General features: G+C 41.3%; 1 protein-coding gene across 1 annotated transcript in view; it reads right to left on the bottom strand.

Annotated features, from left to right (window-relative positions):
* The window catches only part of NID2 (nidogen 2), a 69,144-nt gene that overhangs the window by 13,330 nt on the left and 43,316 nt on the right, over positions 1-12,498 (bottom strand). The window lies entirely within an intron of this gene.

Raw genomic sequence — 12,498 nt, 5'->3', positions numbered from 1 at the left:
AGACAGCCTTGCAGAGTCAAAGGAGGACAAACGAGGGTGCAGGGCTGACCACGGCTCGACTAGATGGAAAGTAGCGTCACACATGACAACATCCCAAAACTTCTAAAAACGTATGAGCAGAAAAACATGGGACGCGTCTGGGTGCAGGAGATGTCCAGCCCCGAACAGGGTGGCCTCGGGCCTCACCGGTCTCCCAGGACCCAGGCCAAGCATTCCAGGTCACCCCCCGCGGACAATGGCCTCTTCCCGGCTGCTCTCTAGACCTTCAACCCAGACTGGGGAGGGGCCTGTCACACTGGGCTGGGTAATCGCGCCTGCCGCCCACCTCTGCGTCTCCGGGGACAGCCTAAATCAGTTCCTCTGGCTGTTCAATGTGACCAAGCTTAATGCCAACAAGAGACTCTTCCTCGTAAGCAACTGGCCTCCCTGCCACCCTCACATCACCCACAAACAAGAAAGTAGAACGCTGAATTTATCTGCAAAGTGAGACACAAACGCTTCCTGGTTAGTGCTGCAGTTAAAATATAAACCAAAGAAAACCAATAAAAAACAAAAACTATATTTCTATTTTAGTCAATATAGGTTTTGTATTAGTCATATTTAGCTATCCTTAAGGTTGGCTGTCTCTTTAAAAGTCAAATAAATGTGCAATTTGGCAAAGCTGGTGACCAGCTAGTTCCTTGGGCTTGAAAAAGTCTGTAAAAAAGCCCGGCTATAAGAGCCAACTGTGCACATCGGCATCCAGCCTCGTACAGGGGTAAAGCTGCTCCCAGCAGATGCCTGGAGCCCTTCTCGGGTGACAGGAGCCCGAGCAAGGACAGAAGCAGGAACTCCTGGGGCAGCACCTACTTTTGGGGCCACTTCTTCCGGTTACTTCTGAGTGGAGCAAAGAGGGGACTCCCCAGACTGCGGGGCCTCCTCCTTTCAGAGCGTCCGGCCAAGCCCAGGGCCTGCCCCTCCCTCAGCCGCTGTTGCCGTCCAGGCTGAAGTCCAGGGAGGCAGTCACCACCACGAAGGACCAACGAGGGAGAGAACTGCAGAGGCTGCAGACGGCACGCGGGAGGGACCTCGGCCATGAGATGCTGAGGGAGAGGCCCGCCCCGCAGGGCCTCCCCGGCCAGAGAGAGCTGGAGCCAGCCCGGCCAGCGGGCGGCCCCTCCAGGAGGGCGAGCCCCAGGGGCCTTGGGAGGTCCGAGGTTTCACATGGAAGGACTGTCAAGCCCCTGGCCCAGGAGGAGCTCGGCCACTTAGGCTGAACAACCCCCGTTGGTGGTCAGAGCCCAGCAGAACCCCGAGGTCAGGACAACATGTTCAAGCACCAGAGGGCCTGTCTGCGAAGGGCAGCTCGGGCCCCCCACAAGCTCCCACCCTCACCTACTGAACCGTGTTTGGAAAACCTGAGAGACGACTTCGGCACATCCCCTCGTCCTCCCAAGCAGGGACAGCTCCGAGGGATGGGCCCCCTATAAGCCAGTTTCCTTAACTCACTGACTGGCTCCCCACTCCCCACCCCCGGGAAGATTCCTTTCCAAGACAGCCTGATTTCACCCCCAACAAAGTCATCAAGATTTACAAAGACAAAGGGAACTGTCGTTAACATGACTGAGAAACCTCCAGTTCATGTCAGTATAAGGCTTGAATCAGTCCAAACTGAGGAAAGCTGCACAAGATTTAACCCTCCTTGGATGGAAGTCTCCTGCTGGTGAGACTTCAGGGAGGTGGTCAGACTGTGGCTGGAGAAAAACCCACACACCCTTGTGTTACTAGTTTGATGAAATAAAAAACTGTGCGTTTCAAGAGGGTACGCTTTTAGAATGGCCATAGCCCAAACAACCCTAAAGAGAGGAATGGAAAGATCAAAGGTGGAGTCATATAGAGAAGATGGGACTTAAATGAATATGAATGCTGAATCATTAAATTGATATCTCTTTTAGTCTCCAGCATTTTAGAGCAGCTAGAAGTAAAAACATAAAATTGTAGAATTGTAACCCATGTTAAATCTGAAATATATTCTACAACTAATGGTGGTGCTGTGCTTTGAAATGTACAGTTTTGTACATGTGTTATTTTTCACAAAAAAGAAGGAAAAAAAGTTGATTGTGATGATAAAAGAATATTTAAGCCTTCTAGCTTCCTATATTCTGGAGCAGCTACCAGGCAAAATCTGAGAGGATGGTATGGTAGCCCCATGACAAACTCTGGGATCTGTCCTGTAACTACTTGTTGAAGAGTGCTTTGAAAACTATTGCTTTTTCTTTGTATATATATTATACTAATTAAAAAGTTAAAAAAAAAAAAAGGTACACTTTCCACAAAGTAGAGCCTCCATCAAAAATCATTTGGTCACTGGGACACGTGGATACTGTACAGAATATCTGTATTTATACTTCTATACTATGACGGTCATATCTATACAACATTTATACATTTATTTATTCTGAAAGTCACCTTCATGATTAGCCCCATCTGATGAAAGCACGGGACCTGAGAAAAACTATTCGCTCTCCACCACCCACACGCGGTGAGCTTGGGCAGCAGCCCCACTGCGACCCACTTGGCAGGAAGCCCCTGGTGGCCTTAGCGATGTCCACCTGCCAGTCCTGAGGGACCCAGGGAATCTCTTACCCTGAGCAACCTGCCTCTAACCAATACAGCAAATCAACGTTGACGGGATGGCATTTCTGTAATCATAACTTCCGTCTTGCTAGCAGACTCTCTTGTTGGCTTTCATGAAGGAAGCTGTCATGCTGGGAGGCGTAGCCAAAACACCAAAGCTAGCCTCCAGGGACACCCAGCGACTGTGAAGAACGAGTCCTGCCAACACCCATGGTATGAGCGTGGAGCAATCCACAGACCCAGTTGAGCCTCGAGATGAGACCCAGCCCTGGCTGACCCCTCACGTGCTGCCTTCAAAGGGACCCTGAGGCAGAAATCCCAGCCAGACCATGCCCCGATTCCCACCCATAGAAACTGAGAGATAACAAATGTCACATGGTTTTAAGCCACAATATTTTAAGCCACAAAGTTTTGGGGTCATTTGTTAGGTAATGTTCTAATTTGAAGCCATTATATACCCCCAAAAGCCATGTCCTTCAATCCTCATGTAATATTGCTTGAGTGGGACCGTTCTGATTGTTTCCATGGAGATGAGACCCACCCAGCTGTGGGAGGTAACTTTTGATTAGATGGTTTCCATGGAGATGTGTCTCCACCCATTCAAGGTGGGGCTGCTTACTGGAGCTCTTTAAGAAGGAACCATTTTGGAAAAAGCTTTAGAGCTACCAGAAACAACAGAGCCCAGACAGCCAGAGACCTTTGGAGGTGAAGAAGGAAAATGTCCCCAGGGGAGCTTCATGAAACAAGAAGCGTGCCCTTCCCAGCTGAGAGAGAAACCCCGAACATCATCAGCCTTGAGTAAAGGTAATCTTTTGTTGGTGCCTTAATTTGGACATTTTCATGGCCTTAGAATGGTAAACTTGCAATTTATTAAATTAGCTTTTGGGGATGAGCCAGGCCCTGGCACCGTGGGATCAACAATTCCATCCTGACCAAAAGGGGGAAAAGAAGTAGAACTAATAAAGTATCAGTGGCTGAGAGAATTCAAATAGAGTCGAGAGGCTACTCTGGAAGTCACTCTTATGCAAGCTTCAGTTAGATCTTTGCTACCTATCATAACTTGCCAAACACTAAGCAGGACCATTCCAGGCAATCCTAAAGAATGCCTAGGGCAATATATAAGATTCCATAAGGGTTCCATGCACTAGAGTAACTTTCCAAAAATCTGCAACCTCTGGATGGGTCCCTGGTCCAGATAAGTTTTTGAAACCTAGAGGGCCCAGCTTCTCCAAAACATCAGATAGTTCTATCTCCCTACCTCATATTACTGACAGCCCCTTCCAACATGAAAAAGTTAGAATGGGTATAACCCAAACACCCCTAGAGAGAAGGAGAAAGACCAAAGCTGATGGTGGAGTTATAAAGAGAAGGTAGGGTTTAACAAACGAACATGATTGCTGAATCATTATATTTGTATTTCTTTTAGGCTTCAGTACCTTAGAGCAGCTAGAAGTAAAAACCTAAAATTGTGGAATTATAACCCATGTCAAACTCTGAAGTCTGTTCTACAACTAATTGTTGGGCTGTGCTTCAAAATTTATTGTTTTGTATATATGTTATCTTTCACAAAAAGAAAAAAAAGTCAATTGTGATGATAAAAAAAAATTAATCCCTATATTCTGGAGCAGCTAGAAGCAAAATTCTGAGAGGACTGTATGGTAGCCCATGATAAACTCTGAGATCTGTCCCGTAACTACTTGTTGAAGAGTAGTACTTTAAAACTTCTTTTTCTCTTTTTTTTTTTGTATATATGTTATATTATACAATACAATAAAAAAAGTTAAAAAAAAATTTCGCTTTGAAAAGCCATTCTGCTTCTGGTATCACATGCTGCAGCTCACAAACTAGAACAAGTAGTAAGAGATAACAAATACACACCTTGGTATCTGGCAGTGACTCTACCTAACATACATCTGAAAATGTTGGGGCAGCTTTGGAACTGGGCAGTGGGCTAAGGCTGGAAGGACTGGAGAGCATGATAGCGAAAACTGCTTTTAACAGTCGGCAGAAATCTGGATTTTGGTAATGCTTCCAGTGAAAGCTAAAAAATAAGTGGGGGTAGCGGGCAACAGTGGCTCAGTGGCAGAGTTCCTGCCTGCCGTGCCGGAGACCTGGGTTTGATTCCCAGGGTCTGCCCATGCAAAAATTAAAAAATGAAAAAAAATAAGTGGGGGACGTGTTATCAGAAATGGAAGAAGGGATTGTGTTATGTCGGGGCGAAAAGCAACACCATCATCTGCTGTTTGTGTAAAGCAGAAAACATATCTGATGAATTTTTGTATCTGCTTAAGGAGATTTCCAAGCAAAGTGTTGAAGATCCTACTTTGTGCTGCTTATAGTAAAACACGAGGAGCTCTAGAGAAATCGAGCGAAGGGCTGTAAAACAAAAAGGAAACATGACACTATAATTTTGAAAATTCTCAATCTCTCCAAATAAAAAAGATGCTAAAATTAAGATAAAATCTGGTTTAGAGATTTAAAAAAAAAGATATAAAAATAAAGCCAAGGAGTTCCAGGAAGATGAAGGAATAGGGCAGCTCGAGCTCAGCCCCGCTCCAGGGAAAAGTTAGAGAAGGGACAGGAGGCGGCTGAGATGGCGGCTCGTGGTGGGCTGCACTGGGGAAGCTTCTGTACCATACCTGGCAGCCCTGGCAGCGGAGGCCGAGGACCCGGGAGGCAGAAAGCGGGGCCCGGCGCGCGGAGAACGGGCTCGGAGGCGCGGAGCCCTGGGGGAGCACGGACGGGAGCGGAACTGGGAGAAGTCCTAGAACCGGCCTGCGCACGACCTTCAGCCTCACTTCCCAGCTGAGAACGTGCTGACCTGTGTAGCCAGGTCACATCTGCCCCCAATCCATGAACATAATAGATCCAAAGAGACATACTCCAAGACACTTACTAATCAGAATGCCAAAGGTCAAAGAGAGAGAGAATTTTGAAAGCAGCAAGAGAAAAGCAATCCATCACATACAAGGGAAGCCCAATAAGACTATGTGTGGGTTTCTCAGCAGAAACCATGGAGGTGAGAAGACAGTGGGATGATATATTTAAAATTCTAAAAGAGAAAAACTGCCAACCAAGAATTCTATATCAAGCAAAATTGTCCTTCAAAAATGAGAGGGAAATTACATTTTCAGGCAAAAAATCACTGAGAGAATTTGTGACCAAGAGACTGGTTCTTCAAGAAATACTAAAGGGAGCACTAGAGATGGACAGGAAAAGACAGGAGAGAGAGGTGTGGAGAAGAGTATATAAATGAAGACTATTAGTAAAGGTAAAATGAGGAAAAATTGGATATGACAAATGAAAGGCAAAATGGTAAAAGAAAGTACTGCACTTACAATAATAACATCAAATGTTAATGGGTTAAACTCCCCATTTTAGACACAGACTGACAGAATGGATTAAAGAACAGGACCTATCTATAGTCTGTCTACAGGAGACGCATTTTAGACCCAATGACAAGCAAAACTGAAAGGTTGGGAAAAGATATTTCATGCAAACAACAATCAGAAAAGAGCAGGAGTAGCTAGACTAATATCCAACAAATTAGACTTCAAATACAAAACAATTAAAAGAGACAAAGAAGGACAATATATATTAATAAAAGGAACAATTCAACAAGAAGACATAGCAAACAGAATAATAGAATAAACAAACTAGGCTTAACAGACATTTAAGAACATTACACCCCACAACAGCAGGATATACCTTTTTCTCAAGTGCTCATGATCATTCTCAAGGATAGACCACATGCTAGGTCACAAAGCAAGGCTCAATAAATTTAGAAAGATTGAAATCATGCAAAGCACTTCCTCAGATCATAAAGGAATGAAGTTGGAAATCAATAACAGGCAGATGGCCAGAAAATTCACAAATATATGGTGGCTCAATAACACACTCTTAAACAACCAGTGGGTCAAAGAAGAAATTACAAGAGAAATCAGTAAATATTTTGAGGCAAATGAAAATGAAAACACAACATATCAAAATTTATGGGATGCAGCAAAGGCAGTGCTAAGAGGGAAATTTACTGCCCTAAATGCCTATATCAAAAAAGAAGAAAGTGCAAAAATTGAGGAATTAACTATACACTAGAGAAAGAACAGCAAACTAACCCCAAAGCAAGCAAAAGGAAACAAAAAAAATGAAGATTAGAGCAGAAATAAATGAAACTGAGAACATGAAAACAGTCAAGAAAATCAACAACTAGAAGTTGGTTCTATGAGAAAATCAATAAAATTGATGGACCCTTAGCAAGGTTGACAAAAAGAACACAGAGGGTGCAAATAAATAAAATCAGAAATGGAAGAGGAGATATAACCACTGACCCCACAGAAATAAAGGAGGTAATGAGAGGATACTATGAACAACTTTATGCTGAAAAACTAGACAATGTAGATGAAATGGAGAACTTCCTAGAAATGCATGAGCAACCAACATTGAGTTGAGAAGAAACAGACGACCTCAACAAAACCAATCACAAGTAAAAAAATCAAGTCATTAAGAAGCTCCCAAAAAAGAAATGTGCAGGACCAGATGACTTCATATGTGAATTCCACCAAACATTCAAGAAAGAATTAGTACCAATCCTGCTTAAACTCTTCGAAAAAAAAAATGAAGAGTAGGGAAGACTACCTAATTCATTCTATGAAGCCAATATCACCCTCATACCAAAGCCAGACAAAGATACTAAAAGAAAAGAAAATTACAAACCAATCTTTCTAATGAATATAGACGCACAAAAATTCTCAACAAAATTCTTGCAAATCGAATCCAGCAGCACATTAAAAGAATTATACACCATGACCAAGTAGGATTCATTGCAGGTATACAAGGATGGTTCAACATAAGAAAATCAATATGTAATACACCATATCAGCAAATCAAAGCAGAAAAACCACATGATCATCTCGATTGATGTAGAAAAGGTATTTGACAGAATTCAACATTCTTTCGTGTTGAAAACACTTCAAAAGATAGGAATAGAAGGGAACTTCCTCAACATGATAAAGGGAATATATGAAAAACCCACAGCTAACATCATCCTCAATGGGGAAAAACTGAAAACTTTCCCCCTAAGATCAGAACAAGACAAGGATGTCCACTATCACACAGTTATTCAACACTGTGTTGGAAGTGCTAGCCAGAGCAATTAGACAAGAAAAAGAAATATAAGGCATTGAAATTAGAAAGGAAGAAGTAAAACCCTCACTGTTTGCAGATGATATGATATGTCGAAAACTCTGAAAAATCTACAGCAAAACTACTAGAGCTAATAAATGAGTATAGCAAAGTGGCAGGTTACAAGATCAACACTCAAAAACCTGTAGTGTTTCTATACACTAGTAATGAGCACTCTGAGGGGAAAATCAAGAAAACAATTCCATTTACAATTGCAAACAAAAGAATAAAATATTTAGGAATAAATTTAAGGATACAAAAGATCTATACAAAGAAAACTACAAGACATTGCCAAAGGAAATCACAGAAGACCTAAATAAATAGAAGGGCATACCGTGTTCATGGATTGGAAGTCTAAATATAGTTAAGACATCAATTCTACCTAAATTGATTTATAGATTCAATGCAATACCAATTAAAACCCCAAAATTTACTTGCGGAAATAGAAAAACCAATAACCAAATTTATCTGGAAGTGCAGAGTGCCCCAAATAGCTAAAAATATCCTGAGAAAGAAAAATGAAGTCGGAGGTCTCACACTATCTGACTTTAAGGTGCATTATGAAGCTACAGTGGTCAAAACAGCCTGGTACTGGCATAGAGATAGATATACTGACCAATGGATTTGAATGGAGTATTCAGACATAGACCCTCTCATCTATGGACAATTGATCTCTGATAAGGCCAACTCACCTGGGACAGACCAGTCTCTTCAATAAATGGTGTTTGGAGAACTGGATATCCACATGCAAAAAAATGAAAGAGGATCCATATTTCATACCCTATACAAAAATTGACTTAAAATGGATCAAGGACTTTTAGAAGAAAATGTAGGGGAATATTTTATAAAACTTGTTAATAGGAGGTGGTTTTCTAGATCTTACACCCAAAGCACAAGCACTGAAGAAAGAAATAGATAAATGGGAACTCCTCAAAATTAAACACTTTTGAGCATTAAAGAACTTTGTCCAGAAAGTAAAAAGACAGCCTACACAATGGCAGACAATATTTGTAAATGAAATATCCGATAAGTGTCTAGTATCTAGAATAAACAAAGAGATTGTTCAACTAAACCACAAAAAGACAAACAATCCAATTACAAAATGGGCAAAAGACATAAACAGACACTTCTCAGAAGAAGAAATACAAATGGCTTTACATGAAAAGTTGCTCAACTTCCCTGGCTATGAGGGAAATGCAAATGTCCCTGAATTGTCCTCATTCTCCAAAATGTTTCCTCTTTTATAGGACTTCAGAAACTAATCAAGACCCACCCAAATGGGTGGAGACATGTCACCTAATCCAATTTAACAATCACTCAGGGAGATGATCTAATTACAGTTTCAAATATACAGTATTGAATAGGGATTAGAAGAAACAGCTGCCTTTACAAAATGAGATTAGGATTAAAAACATGGCTTTTCTAGGGTACATAGATCATTTCAAATCAGCACAGGGCTAAAGATATCAATAGGACTTTTTCTGAAGAGCAAATACAGATGGCTCATAAGTACATGAAGAGATACTCATTTTCATTGACTATAAGGGAAATGCAGATCAAGACAACAATGAGATACCACCTCATACCCATAAGAATGGCTGCTATTAAACAAATAGGAAACTATAAACACTGGAGAGGATGTGGAGAAATTGAGACACTTATGCACTGCTGGTGGGAATGTATAATGGTGCAGCCACTATGGAAGACTGATTGGCGGTTCCTTAGGAAACTAAATATCGAGTTGCCCTATGACCCAGCCATAGCACTACTTGGTTTGGTATACACCCAGAAGAGCTGAAAGTAATGACAGAAACAGTCATTTACACACTGCTGTTCACAGCAGCATTATTCACAAACACCAAAAAATGGAAACAAACCAAAAGCCCATCAACAGACAAGTGGATTAAAAAATGTGTTATATACGTACGATGGAATATTATGCAGCAGTAAGACAAAATGACATCTTGAACTACCTGACAAGATGGATGAGCCTTGAGGACATGATGCTGAGTGAAATTAGCCAGACACAAAGGATACATACTTTATGATACCACTTTTATGACCAGCAAAAAGGTATATCAGAGATGTATAATATAGAACACAGGGGACTTAGAGACACATCGAAGCTAGAGATGGGTGAACCGTTAGCTTATGAGGTTGAACTCCAATGTAAAGGAATAGATGGGGGTAAAGGTGATTCTCTAGTGGGTCTAGAAGTAATATTACCATATTGAAGATGAACAAGATTGAAAGGGGATGTATAGACCTATGCGTCCCACTGATTAACATTAGAAAGATGAATTTGTTCTTGCAAGAATTACTTCAAAGGTTTGATTCATGTACAAAGAGTGTTTAAGTCCAGGGTACAGGGGAAACTGCTATTGCATGCTATGTCTACGCTTAACAGGAAAACATCAGCACAACCACAGCAACAGCAGAGGTAAATAATGCGGAGAGGGACAAGCGTTAAGGGGAGGTTTAGATTTCCTATTTGGCGAGGTTCATTGGTTTTCTTTCTCTTGGGAACAATGAAATTATCTAAAATTGAGAATGCTGACAGACTGTGAACTTCAGGCATTATACATGATGCCGAATGAATGCAGGTGGCTGAAGGATGCACTGACAGAGAAGGAGATTGGTGAACGATTGTGTATACTTATGAATGAAGGTTGCGCTGCTACAAAAGGGAACAAAGTCGTGAGGCATGCAGTGATGTGAATGAATACATGGGACATCTGGTAGGGAAAATAAGTCAGCAACAAAACAACAGCAATGGTATGGTCCCCTTTAGAAAATGCTTATAAGAAAACAGGGGCCTACATTGTAAGCTTTTGTAGCAGACACATTTAGTCCAGATGGTGATTATTTCTGGATTTAGAGAGGCTGTTTTATATCTATATAACCTGATATTTAGAGATAAGAATGAAGCTGATCAGATTGGGGTTAAAGTAATTCAGAACACAGGGGTAAGGAAGACATTGTCTATATTTTAGAACTATACAACTCTTTGAGATGAAAGGAAGAAAGTTGTATTTGGTCTGGAACTGAAGCACATGCTCTAACTCTACTTATCCGTATAGCTCATTGAACAATTGAAGCACAGGAGCCCAGAATAAGAAAGAGGACCTTTAATCCCGTATAGATTATTGTAATGCCTGGATACATCCTAGAATATATTAAGCAGATAATCAAATAGTATTGGCAAAGTCCCTTGAGGAATGGGAGAAAAAATATGAAACTATTAAAACTTACCATCAGGGAACTCCCTGACACTGTGTCAAACTTTAGGGACACCCAAATCAATAGGCCAAGCCCTTGATCTTGAGGTTTGCTCTTATGAAGCTTATGTAATTAGCGGAGAAGCTTAGCCTACCTATAAGTATGCCTAAGAATTATTTCCGGAGGACCTCTTTTGTTGCTTTTGTTGGTCTCACTCTGTTTAAGCCCAATTCTGCAAGTGAACTCCTTGCCCTCCCCCTTTACATGGGACATAACATCCAGCGGTGAAAGTCTCCCTAAAGGCGTGGGAGATGACTCCCAGGGATGAATCCGGCCCTGGCACCATGGGATCAACAATTCCATCCTGATCAAAAGTAGGAAAAGAAGTATAACAAATAAGATGTCAGTGGCAGAGAAAGTTCAAGTAGAGTCTAGAGGCTACTCTAGAGGTTGCTGTTTCACAAGCTTCAGTTAAATACTGCTACTATCGTAACTTGCCAACCCCCAGCCAAGATCATTCTGGCCAATCCTAAAGAAAACCTAGGGCAATGTATAAGATTCCAGAAGGGTTCCATGCACTAGTGTAACTTTCCAGAAACCTACAACCTCCAGATGGGCCCCTGGTCCAGATAAGTCCTGAAACTTAGCCCAGCCTCTCCAGAACATCAGATAGTTCCATCTCCCTACCCAATATTAGTGACAGACCCTTCCAACATGAAAAAGTTAGAATGACCATAGCCCAAAGAGCCCTAGGGAGAGTGTTAGAGAAATCAAAGTTGAAAGTGAAGTTGTACAGAGAAGATAGGATTTAACAAATGAATATGACTGTTAAATCATTAAATTGATATTTCTTTTGGTCTCCAGGACCTCAGCGCAGCTAGAAGTAAAAACCTAAAATTGTAGAATTATAACTCATGTCAAACTCTGAAATCTTTTCTACAACTAATTGTGGTGCTGTGCTTTGAAATTTATCGTTTTGTATATGTTATTTTTCATTAAAAAGAAAAAATAGTCAACTGTGACGATAAAAATATTTAAGCCTTCTAGCCTCCTATATTCTGGAACAGGTAGAAGAAAAAATCTGAGAGGATGGTATGGTAGCCCATGACAAACTCTGGAATCTGTCCTGTAACTACTTGTTGAAGAGTGCTTTGAAACCTATTGTTTTTTATTTCTTTGCTTTTTATGCATGTTATATTATACAATAAAAATACTTTTAAAAAATGAAGCCAAGGTATAACTGTACAAAATTTTGTTACAACTTCAGGAAGATCCAAGGATCAGAGTATTCAGTCAAACAAAAGATCCTTTAAAGAGATTAACAGTGTGCCTTAGATACTCTGAGTCAAATAAAAGTGTCTCAAAGAAACTGAAGGGTGTGGCCCCTTGGCCATCTCAGTGGGTGACCATGGTAGAGAAGGGCTTATCTCAAAGAGATTTGTGAGTATGACTTTTGTTCAGGGGTGTGAACATCAATGAAAT

The sequence above is a fragment of the Tamandua tetradactyla genome, chromosome 14 (assembly GCF_023851605.1).
Source record: "Tamandua tetradactyla isolate mTamTet1 chromosome 14, mTamTet1.pri, whole genome shotgun sequence".
NCBI lineage: Eukaryota > Metazoa > Chordata > Mammalia > Pilosa > Myrmecophagidae > Tamandua > Tamandua tetradactyla.
Note: the sequence above shows the minus strand (reverse complement) of the source record. Positions and strands in the feature narration are given on the sequence as shown.